Consider the following 12,641-nt stretch of genomic DNA (forward strand, 5'->3'; position numbering starts at 1 on the left):
CTCCTTCATGGTATGAGATTGTTGGCAGGCACCCGAGGATTCGGTTAGCCATGGTTTGTGAAAGAAAGGTTGGAAGGAGTGCCAAATAAATATGCAATAATTCATGGGAGCCGCTCTTGAAAGTCCGGTTGGTGAGGTAGTTAGTGTACCCATTACCATTCGTTGACAACAACAAACACCTCTCAAAATAATTTTACTCCTGTCTTTATAAAAATGAAAAGCTCTAGCGCATGTTAATCCTCGCTTCCCTCTGCGAAGGGTCAATCTTTTACTTTTATGTTGTGTCTCCATTATTTCTTTGAGCACTATCTTGAGAGCACAACTGTCATTCTTAGTACAATATGCTTGTCTCAAAATATGATTGATTGTGGTATAACTTTGATGCATTTATCTTTTGACAATCACTACTTCTAGTCTTTCTATGAACTCCGAGAGGTGCCCGGGCATTTATGTTTTGCCAACCAAATACAGGCCAGCGAGATACCACTTTATCATACTCTCTTATGAACATTGCAATCTTGCTTATACACATGATTCATGATGCTTCTTATTAATTGTTGGTACCTCTCCATGATTGACATAGCTGTTAGATGATCTTATTTGCATATATCTCATTATGAACTGCTCGAGTATTAGCCATAGCATGAGAATATATACATCATATGAGCAAATGTGTTCGTGAAAGTTCTTTTATCGCTCGCTTGTTAACTGAATTGCTTGAGGACAAGCAATAAGCTAAGCTTGGGGGGAGTTGATACGTCCAAAACGTATCTACTTTCCCGAACACTTTTGCTATTGTTTTGCCTCTAATTTGTGTGTTTTGGATGCAACTAACACGGACTAACGCTGTTTTCAGCAGAACTGCTCTGGTGTCTCGTTTTTGTGCAGAAATCCAACTTTCGGGAAAAACCTCGGAATTTATGCAGAAGGCCCTATTTTCCCAGGAAACTAACGGAGCCGTAAGGGCAATTGAAGTGGAGGCCCGAGGGCCCCACACCATAGGGCGGCGCGGCCCAGGGGGGCCCGCGCGGCCCTGTGGTGTGGCCCCCTCGGCCGGCCTCCGACGCCCTCCTTCGGACTATTTATCGGCCTCGACCTAAAAACGCACGGGGAGAAGTCGAAGTCGCCAGAAACCCTCCAGAACGCCGCCACATCGCGAAACTCCGTCGCGGGAGCCAGAAGTCTCCGTTCTGGCACTCCGCCGGGACGGGGAATTGGAGGAGATCATCGCCGCCATCACCGCCAACGCCTCTACATCAACCAGCCATGTTTCCCCCATCCATGTGTGAGTAATTCTCCCGCTGTAGGCTGAAGGGGATGGTAGGGATTGGATGAGATTGGTCATGTAATAGCATAAGATTGTTAGGGCATAGCGCCTAGTGTCCGTAGTTGGTACTTTGATGATATTGTTGCAACTTGTTATGCTTAATGCTTGTCACTAGGGCCCGAGTGCCATGATCTCAGATCTGAACATGTTATTGTTTCATCAAGATAATCATTGTTTATGGTCTTACCTATAAGTTGTATACACATGTCGCTGTCCGGAACCGATGGCCCCGAAGTGACAGAAATCGGGACAACCGGAGGGAATGGTAGCGATGTGAGGATCACATGTGTTCACGGAGTGTTAATGCTTTGCTCCGGTACTCTATTAAAAGGAGTACCTTAATATCCAGTAGTTTCCCTTGAGGCCCGGCTGCCACCGGCTGGTAGGACAAAAGATGTTGTGCAAGTTTCTCATTGCGAGCACGCACGACTATATATGGAACACATGCCTATTGATTGCTTTGTACTTGGACACCGTTTTATTATTATCTGCAAATGCCCTGCTATGATTGTTACATGAGTTTCTCTCATCCATGCAACGCCCGTCATCCGTCCCCGTGCCTACAGTATTTTAATCCTGCTGTTTACTAAAATCACTACTACTGTCTCTGTTACTCTGCTGCTGTTATTTCACTACTGCTACTGCTATAAACCTGTTACTACTGATAAACCCTTGCGAGCAAGTCTGTTTCCAGGTGCAACTGAATTGACAACTCCGTTGTTAAGGCTTCCAAGTGTTCTTTGTCTCCCCTTGTGTCGAATCAATAAATTGGGTTTTACTTCCCTCGAAGACTGTTGCGATCCCCTATACTTGTGGGTCATCAATGACCAACCTTTACATAATAGCCTCGAAGGGCCTAACTAAAACATCAGAGTAGCGGAATCACTTCGGCAGCGCAGAGCCCAAGTCATCTGCCTTAACCCTACAGGTAACTGACTGGGAAGACGTTCCTAGCTCGCATAGACATCGCCAACTCCTTCTTCATCTGTCGAACTCCTTCAAGTCTGGCCAAGTAAATAGCCAGGGACAAAGCCGTGAGTACATTTGGAATTGTACTCGCAAACCATTTACAAAGTAACATATCAAGGAGAACAAGGTACCGAGGACTAACTAGGAGGTCAAGAGGGAATGACCACTTATATAACAAGAATATGTTATGTAGAAGAGAAGAAGTGTTTTAGTGGAGTTAGCATCTCAACTTCATGGGTGAAGGAGATGAGAGAATATATCTAAGACCTCACTACTAGACTTAATTTAGGAAGATCTTTCACGACATAAACGCTTAGGAAGGGTAGACCCAATTTTTATCAATTCCTTTCCGACCACCTCATTGTGGTCATCAACCATTTTACCAGTACTCCAAGTACTCCAACCCAAAACCCGTTTCTTTCCTTTGTCAAACATTTTCACAAACAAAACACATCAGGCTAAGCAACAGCCAATCCAACCGTCCATGACCGCGGACACGGCTATTCGAATAGATTTAACTCTGCAGAGTTTGCACACTTTCCCCACAAGATCTGATAAATCCGCCGGGATCATCCCCGGGCCATCATACGAAAGTATGTGGGTATCGGATAACCAGTCGAAGCCTTTCGCCCATTCTAATTAGCAAGAGGTCCTACCCTATGGAGTATGTACCTCCCCGGCACCGTGGCAGCTCACCTCCTTTTGAGCGTGGCTCCACCGCCAAGCCAGGAGACCCATAGTGTCTTCCGGACGGGTCAGCCCCGAAGGCCTCCCGTTATACTATTGTCCCAACCTCGACAACCCGGACTCAGGGGTATCCGTACCCTTGTATAGTTATGCGGTGCCTCATGCTAAAGAGAACGAACGTCGAGCTAAGCCCCGTGCCCATGTTGGAGTAATGTGGTTGCGCTAGTTTGTTGTCATGGGTGAGAACTTAGGCGCCAAAGTTTTCGTAATATCCCAACCACTTTCTCATTCCCATCATTTTTACCAAATCCTTTCCTTTCTCAAATTCTCACTTGGGCATAACATTATACCCAAGGTTTTAACAAAAACTTTTACAACAAGGTAAAACCTTGAGGGTTTTCCCAACCTAAAGTTTATGTGTGAACTAAGATGTATAATAGCATAATGATTGCCATCATAACATGAAGGGGTGTCAAGGTCATCCATACTCCAATTGAGCATGAATGGAGATGATCAAAAAGTAGAGCAATTTTAATGATATTATCCCAAGTGTTTACTAGAATTAGGGTGTCAAAAGGTGGTGAAATGTGATTCACATACTTAGAGCAAGTACGCAATATATCGAGAGGGGACATTACACACTTGGTGGCAAGTATGTAAAAGAATCAAGTTAAGCAAACCCAAGGAGACGCAAGAAAGCAAGAGACCAAGGATTGAAAGATCTCAACCAAGAACATGGATAACAAAGAGTCAAAGTAAATGGCTTGCCTTGGCTTATTTGTCCCTGTACTTCTTCAACTCTATCAATATAAGAATCCCAACAATATAAATAAAATCCTTGTCCAATTCCACTTCTTCTTCTTCTTCTCCGGAATTGCTCGCGTCTATCGCCGGAAAATATAAAAGGAACACAATCAATCACATTGCACCAACAAAACAAACATACAACAACCATAACTAACCATGCAGCCAAGGTATAACATACTAAGGACTTATAGATACCACACGACAACTTTAAGAGTTTTAAAATTAGAAAACCCCATTTATTTACCTAGTAAAGGTATGAGAGTATCACAACTTAGCAATTGCCTCTCTCGGTTATCACCATGGTATAAACCAAACATCCCCTGGTACATAACATCATAAAGAGGACAAGAGCATTAGTTTGACATCAAATACATTCACAAATCATTTTCAAACATTTTTGGAAAAGTAGAAAACAGTTTTCCTAACTTAGTTGGCTCACACAACACAACACCCAAAATAGGAAACAACCATATTCCAAATCATTTGAAAACTTAAGCAAGACAATAGGGCTAATATTAAGTTGCAGAGGTTTTGTTTTGCAAGCATAAAACAAAGGTTGTCCATTTCTAATAAAAAGAGTTGGTCAAGGGTTTTAAATAAACCAACAAGTTTTGGTCCAACAATGCATGTCACACATATACCTTACTAACAGTAACCAATATGCATGAACAGAGACTAATAATATTTTTCCTAGATGGCCAGTACTAAAACAAGACTAACCCAGTTGGAATCACCCAAAAATATTAAACCTACAATTTTAGGAATTTCTTTGAATCTGACTGTACAGAAAACCGGATCTGTAAGCCATAAATCGTAGAAAAATCCTAAAAATATGAGACCACTGGCATTTGAAAGATATCTAAACAGAGGTGCACACACAATTGGATTTGGGTTCAAATTGTTTCTGAAACTCTCACAAATGGATTGACAAGATTACTGCATGTCTATACCATTTGCTTTACCTCTGGAGTTACAGAACAGGTAAGGGTTTGAAACTTGTTTGAGAAGATTAAGAAAACATTCAGTAGTCCTACAGAACTGGAATCACTCAATTTGGTTCAAATATGGATTTTTGGTGATTTAAAAGCTAACAGCCATGTCTGCAGAACACACAGAACAAGTTTAATTCACCACAAATCGTACATCAATCACAAAAATATGAGGTCAGCTGCATCTGAAAGGTATTGAATAGGTGGTTCTTACCCAATTTGTTTGACTCAAAGATTCGTTCCCAAGCTCCTGGTTTAATTCGGCAAAGTCAGATCTGACCAGATCTTGACCTGTGAACCATTTCAGTTTCAGGATGTCAATCGGAGTGAAACCACCGCCAAAATGAAGGTATTGAAGAGGGCTTTCTCCTACAGTTGAGTTTGCTCAAAAAGGTTTCGTAAAACGGAACAAATCTAACAAACAGTGAATCTGCATGTTTACAGAACTTTATTTACCACGGACAATCCGTAAAGCATTTGAGGATGAGACCAACGCCAAGTTGTAGATCTTTTCCGTACCTATCTGCGGAACTTTGAATCACTTGATTTGGATCTGCGCACGAGATTTGGTGGATTTTACAAGTTCGTACCAGAATCTGAAACAGCAAAATAGCAGAAATTACTGCAAGGATTTGGACGAACTTTGCTCAAGAACTTCAGATCTGAGGATAGCTCAAGCTTCTCCATGCTTGGACCAACATGCACCTGCATCAAGATCCAATCTTAGCAATGGAGGAAGAAGAAGAGGAGAGAAATCCATCTAGGGTTGGGGAGAAGAAGGAGAGGGATGCTCTCATGGTGAGGGGAAGCTTGAGGGAGGAGGGGAGCTTCATCTTGGTGGATCTTCATGGCCATGGCCGGCCATGTGAGCAAGGGGGAGCAGCAGCTCGTGGAGAAGAGGTAGGAGAGGGATGGGAGTGAGTGGAGGAAGGAGTGGGGAGTGAAAAATGAGAGCAAAGGGAGGTGGAGTGGCCGGCCAAGTGAGATTTATAGAGGGAGAGAGTGGTGGCTGCCTCATTTTTGATTGGCTAGGATGGGTGGCTGCCCATTTAATTGTTGGGGTAGTTGGGAGGCAAGGCTTGCAAGAGAAGAAAGTGGAGATGAAGAAATTTCAGCTCATGCATGCCAAGAGCTTGGCATGGCCGGCTACTTGTTGACATTACAAGTGGACAAGCAAGGTGCAATGCCACTTCATGAATGTCGACCAAGGTTGAGTATTTGAGGGGTTAGCTAAAAATGGTTTGATGATGTATTAAAATTTGGGAGAGAGGTGATAATAAACATTGGTGGTAATGTTGGAGAATAAAGTACTTTGAGCAAATTATCAAATTGGCCAAGAGATGATGGTGGTGATGGTGGTTGAGACAATGGTAGAGCAAGATTAGGAGAGATGATGAGTGAAGTAACCATATACTCACAATGAAGAATATGGGGACTTAAATCATGAATTCATGAGGTCAAGGTAATGATGGAAAAGAATATAAATTGCTCTACAAATGAGGGGTCAATAGGGAGTGAGTTGAAAGTATCAAATGGTCATCCATTTGATCCAGAATTGGAGGATGGAGGGGATACAATGTGGTGGATCAGAGATGTGCATAAGATGTGCAAGAGTTGTCATTTGAAAAAGATCTTGTTTGAAAAGTATTTGAAACACCTCAATTGTCTAGGGACAATTGGGAATGAACTCAAGTGGAATGAAGTTTGAAAGTGTTGAGATAAAACTAGTTGGAACATAGGGGTTCAAAATATTCTACTTACTTTCTCAAGTAAGGTAGAGTTTTTCTCAAAGGTAAAAATAAGCAAGAGGAAAACAAGAAATGGTATAGGTACCATAAACAAGCTTTTTGTTAAAACAAAGCAAAATAGAAATAATGTTTTATAAATCAATACTTGGTAGAAATGGGATGAAAAACAAAACCCATTTCAGTTCCTTGTTTTCTTTGAAGAGAAATCTTGGAAAGTTTTAATAAAACTAGAAGTAGTTTTGTGATCAAAACTAGAGAAGGAAAACTGTAGGATTTTTGAGGAGGGAAACTAATTTAGGGAGGAGTGTTCTCAAGGGTAGATGGTGGCTACAAAATGTATCCATCATTCCCACTCTTGGTTTTGTGAAGATTAAACTTGAATAAAAACAAGAGGTAAAAGTGAAGGAAGTGATCTAGAGTTGAATCATTGGATAGGGTATAAGATCAAGTTGAATATATGTGATGCAAGGGTAGAATGAGACATGCAGGATGTGGAAATTGTAGAGGGAGATGCACAGATGAGATCCATGCATTGAGATCACCAAGTTGTGAATTAAGGATGATTGAGCTATCTTGTACCACAAAGAGAAAAATCAAGATGGCACACCAATGTTGTCATCAGGAGAGAGGTTTGATGTAGTAAGAAGGAAAACAATTCTTCCTAAGCCACACATGTGTTTTATTTGGTGAGTTGCTTGTTTAACCACTAGGGGTGTCGTTCTATGAGGTAGCTCAAGACAAAATTCAACAAGCAAATCAAGACAATTCATCTACCAACAGATCAAGGCAATTCATCATAGCAAACAGATCAAGGCAATTCACCTTAATTAGTCTATAGAAAAAGTTTTTGTTCCCCCTGATTTTTGAAATAAGGACAACTAATCAAGGTTGAAAAAGTTGGGGTGTTACAGATCTTCCACCCTTAAAATAATCTCGTCCCGAGATTACTGAGTGTAGAACTAGAGGGGTTATAAAGTTTAACCAAAGTCAGACTCCATTCTTCTGTAGACGTGCCGTTGTAGAGAAAGGCGTTTGCTTCATCTTCTGGGAGACATGTTGGATTTCGGCCGATGGCGAGCTTCATGAAGAGGTTGACTACTCCATGAAGGTGTTGGATCTGTAGCTTCTTCACGATCCTGGCGGAGGTTCAAGACTGTGGGAGGGTTAGTGCACCCAACGGTGCTTGAGCAGGGCTGAAAACCTTTTTAGAGTTAGCTTGATTTTAGTGGAAGACGAAGTCTTCCACCCTTAAGATTTTTCATCGAGTTCTCGGAAAAACTCAGAGCTTCTGCCTTGTAGTTCTTTCTGGAGCTTCTGAAGAAGTCATCAATCTTCGGTATTCAGTTGAAGAATCTTCAGGGGAGACGTGCAGACCACAACTTCAAGAGGCACTCACGGTGTTAACTAAACCATATGGGACACGCGGCGAGTTAGAAAGTTGAAGAAACGCCTGGTTGGTACCCATATGAAGCAGCAACAGGGGTCATCGAAGACAATCTTCAGCTTGAGGGTCAGTGCTGATTTCAGTAGCAACTAAGAAGTTAGCGGGTAAACTACGCCTAAAGTCTTGAGTCTTGGAGCATCTTCAGAAGCTTCATTTGATGAGGACCAGATGAACCATGTGGTGTAGCTCGGCTTTGACGCTATTGTTCTCTCAACTTGTTAGACGGTGTGTTCGAGGGTAGTTTCAAAAAGATATCCTCGCGGTTAGCGCGAGTATACTCCAAGGTTAGACCAAGTTAGCATGTCTTCTCGTAGAGGTGCAGTCACTCTTGAAGGTAGGGCTTCTTCTTTCTTGGCGTAGTGGAGATGCTCCAGCTGATCTTGAAGGAAGTCAGCGTAGATAGGGGTCGGGTTAGTTTTCTTGACGGTTGAAAAACAACTTCCAACGGGTTTAGAGTTAGAGTCTTTCGTTAGTCTACCCAATTTAACTAATAGTTAGCTATACATCGGCGAGACAAACTTTAATCCTATCATAGCATGTGACACCCATACAACCATAACCAGAGACACAATACCACTAACAGAGGCTACTGGTATTTTTCCTAGATGCACAATAACAAAATAAGATCAACACAATTGGAATCATTCAAAAATATCTATTTTTCAATTTTTGAGACTCAAAATACTAACCAGAAACAGTGATCAAGTTTTATTTATTAAAAATCGCACAAAAATCCTAAAAACACAAGGTCAGTGGCGTCTGAAAGATAATTTCATACTGGTTCTAGTGCAATTGGAATCACATCAATCGGAGCTACCAAACTATTTTTATTAGCAAAACAGTACACTGGCAGATTTCCATTTTTAATTTCTGTTTCACAAATTTCAAACAATTAAAAAGGGCGGAAACGTCTAAATAGCAAGACATACATGCACACAGCAAACAGATACAAACATTCAAGGCAGCACACTAGGGAACCACAAGCAATCATCACACCAGACATGGTACTCTAAGTACCCAGAAATTCCTAATGCGCGGGGTAGCTCAATCAAAGTGATTGAGTTTGTCCTATCCATCCTATAGGTTTGGGGCTGGTCGCATATGTTGACGTCTTCATAACATTAGCATCAGCTTCAACTTGGATCCTTGTAGCAGTTGGTGGTGAAGGGGCCGGGTGTTGAGTCGTTGATGTTGAGGCGGAGGAGAAAGCTGCGTAGAACTTCTAGTCTCGATATCCCGGAAACATGAGGTCTTCGAAGAGGTAGCTGTTGAGGTGCTTCTGAAGTAGAGATCTTCTCGTGGCTGGCCTAAAAATAACTAGTCAAGAAATTGAGAACTTGATCCTTGACGACTGCGAAAGTGCGAGTCCAAAGAGGAACAAGGTCAGCTCTCTGACAAACTTTGGTGACAACCAAAGACATGATCCTTTATCCCTTTATGTGCACGACTAAGTCGGCATCCAATCTTCAATAGCTGTCGTTGGAGATACACGAGTCTTCCCGAGGGATTGATCCATCTTTGAGTTTGAGTCTCCGGTCTGAGTTGGGGACATCGTCTAACATGTGGGTTTGAAGTGGATGAGACAATAGAGTAAGAATTTTCAAACATTTTAATAAAGCGGAGAGATAAGAATTTAGAAGCTTTGAAGTAATAAGAGGAGTAGAAGCTATGCTTCCTACTAAAGAAATAATTTGTTTCGTAAATAGTTTTTCCCAATTACTTGTCTCCTAACTAACGTCCATGCTAACTAAGGTCTCCTACAGTCAGGATAGCTCTGATACCAGCTCTGTGGGGACCCCGGACTAGCTGTCCGAAATACCCTGTTATGTATATAGTTCACGATCCCATGATCAGTGCGCCGTGAACACATAACCGAACTGATATCAAATTACATCATCCTTTACAAAACGGAATAAGAAAATTACAATAAGGTCACATGACCAACCTTTACATAATAGCCTCGAAGGGCCTAACTAAAACATCAGAGTAGCGGAATCACTTCAGCAGCGCAGAGCCCAAGTCATCTGCCTTAACCCTACAGGCAACTGACTGGGAAGACATTCCTAGCTCGCATAGACGTCGCCAACTCCTTCTTCATCTGTCGAACTCCTTCAAGTCTGGCCAAGTAAATAGCCAGGGACAAAGCCGTGAGTACATTTGGAATTGTACTCGCAAACCATTTACAAAGTAACATATCAAGGAGAACAAGGTACCGAGGACTAACTAGGAGGTCAAGAGGGAATGACCACTTATATAACAAGAATATGTTATGTAGAAGAGAAGAAGTGTTTTAGTGGAGTTAGCATCTCAACTTCATGGGTGAAGGAGATGAGAGAATATATCTAAGACCTCACTACTAGACTTAATTTAGGAAGATCTTTCACGACATAAACGCTTAGGAAGGGTAGACCCAATTTTTATCAATTCCTTTCCGACCACCTCATTGTGGTCATCAACCATTTTACCAGTACTCCAAGTACTCCAACCCAAAACCCGTTTCTTTCCTTTGTCAAACATTTTCACAAACAAAACACATCAGGCTAAGCAACATCCAATCCAACCGTCCATGACCGCGGACACGGCTATTCGAATAGATTTAACTCTGCAGAGTTTGCACACTTTCCCCACAAGATCTGATAAATCCGCCGGGATCATCCCCGGGCCATCATACGAAAGTATGCGGGTATCGGATAACCAGTCGAAGCCTTTCGCCCATTCTAATTAGCAAGAGGTCCTACCCTATGGAGTATGTACCTCCCCGGCACCGTGGCAGCTCACCTCCTTTTGAGCGTGGCTCCACCGCCAAGCCAGGAGACCCATAGTGTCTTCCGGACGGGTCAGCCCCGAAGGCCTCCCGTTATACTATTGTCCCAACCTCGACAACCCGGACTCGGGGGTATCCGTACCCTTGTATAGTTATGCGGTGCCTCATGCTAAAGAGAACGAACGTCGAGCTAAGCCCCGTGCCCATGTTGGAGTAATGTGGTTGCGCTAGTTTGTTGTCATGGGTGAGTACTTAGGCGCCAAAGTTTTCGTAATATCCCAACCACTTTCTCATTCCCATCATTTTTACCAAATCCTTTCCTTTCTCAAATTCTCACTTGGGCATAACATTATACCCAAGGTTTTAACAAAAACTTTTACAACAAGGTAAAACCTTGAGGGTTTTCCCAACCTAAAGTTTATGTGTGAACTAAGATGTATAATAGCATAATGATTGCCATCATAACATGAAGGGGTGTCAAGGTCATCCATACTCCAATTGAGCATGAATGGAGATGATCAAAAAGTAGAGCAATTTTAATGATATTATCCCAAGTGTTTACTAGAATTAGGGTGTCAAAAGGTGGTGAAATGTGATTCACATACTTAGAGCAAGTACGCAATATATCGAGAGGGGACATTACACACTTGGTGGCAAGTATGTAAAAGAATCAAGTTAAGCAAACCCAAGGAGACGCAAGAAATCAAGAGACCAAGGATTGAAAGATCTCAACCAAGAACATGGATAACAAAGAGTCAAAGTAAATGGCTTGCCTTGGCTTATTTGTCCCTGTACTTCTTCAACTCTATCAATATAAGAATCCCAACAATATAAATAAAATCCTTGTCCAATTCCACTTCTTCTTCTTCTTCTCCGGAATTGCTCGCGTCTATCGCCGGAAAATATAAAAGGAACACAATCAATCACATTGCACCAACAAAACAAACATACAACAACCATAACTAACCATGCAGCCAAGGTATAACATACTAAGGACTTATAGATACCACACGACAACTTTAAGAGTTTTAAAATTAGAAAACCCCATTTATTTACCTAGTAAAGGTATGAGAGTATCACAACTTAGCAATTGCCTCTCCCGGTTATCACCATGGTATAAACCAAACATCCCCTGGTACATAACATCATAAAGAGGACAAGAGCATTAGTTTGACATCAAATACATTCACAAATCATTTTCAAACATTTTTGGAAAAGTAGAAAACAGTTTTCCTAACTTAGTTGGCTCACACAACACAACACCCAAAATAGGAAACAACCATATTCCACATCATTTGAAAACTTAAGCAAGACAATAGGGCTAATATTAAGTTGCAGAGGTTTTGTTTTGCAAGCATAAAACAAAGGTTGTCCATTTCTAATAAAAAGAGTTGGTCAAGGGTTTTAAATAAACCAACAAGTTTTGGTCCAACAATGCATGTCACACATATACCTTACTAACAGTAACGAATATGCATGAACAGAGACTAATAATATTTTTCCTAGATGGCCAGTACAAAAACAAGACTAACCCAGTTGGAATCACCCAAAAATATTAAACCTACAATTTTAGGAATTTATTTGAATCTGACTATACAGAAAACAAGATCTGTAAGCCATAAATCGTAGAAAAATCCTAAAAATATGAGACCACTGGCATTTGAAAGATATCTAAACAGAGGTGCACACACAATTGGATTTGGGTTCAAATTGTTTCTGAAACTCTCACAAATGGATTGACAAGATTACTGCATGTCTATACCATTTGCTTTACCTCTGGAGTTACAGAACAGGTAAGGGTTTGAAACTTGTTTGAGAAGATTAAGAAAACATTCAGTAGTCCTACAGAACTAGAATCACTCAATTTGGTTCAAATATGGATTTTTGGTGATTTAAAAGCTAACAG

The 12,641-nt window shown here is 41.4% G+C and overlaps 2 long non-coding RNA genes across 2 annotated transcripts; both read right to left on the reverse strand.

The window, feature by feature from the left end:
- Window positions 1-2,264: 2,264 nt before the first annotated feature.
- On the reverse strand, window positions 2,265-4,252 carry LOC139833112 (uncharacterized). Its single transcript, XR_011748200.1, has 3 exons — window positions 4,035-4,252; window positions 3,752-3,867; window positions 2,265-2,331 (listed from the first exon to the last, which is right to left on the reverse strand). It is a non-coding gene; the product is annotated as an uncharacterized lncRNA (long non-coding RNA).
- Window positions 4,253-9,660: 5,408 nt separating this feature from the next.
- LOC139833113 (uncharacterized) lies at window positions 9,661-12,243 on the reverse strand. Its single transcript, XR_011748201.1, has 3 exons — window positions 11,792-12,243; window positions 11,509-11,624; window positions 9,661-10,088 (listed from the first exon to the last, which is right to left on the reverse strand). It is a non-coding gene; the product is annotated as an uncharacterized lncRNA (long non-coding RNA).
- Between the last annotated feature and the right edge of the window lie 398 nt (window positions 12,244-12,641).

The sequence above is a fragment of the Lolium perenne genome, chromosome 7 (assembly GCF_019359855.2).
Source record: "Lolium perenne isolate Kyuss_39 chromosome 7, Kyuss_2.0, whole genome shotgun sequence".
Lineage (NCBI taxonomy): Eukaryota > Viridiplantae > Streptophyta > Magnoliopsida > Poales > Poaceae > Lolium > Lolium perenne.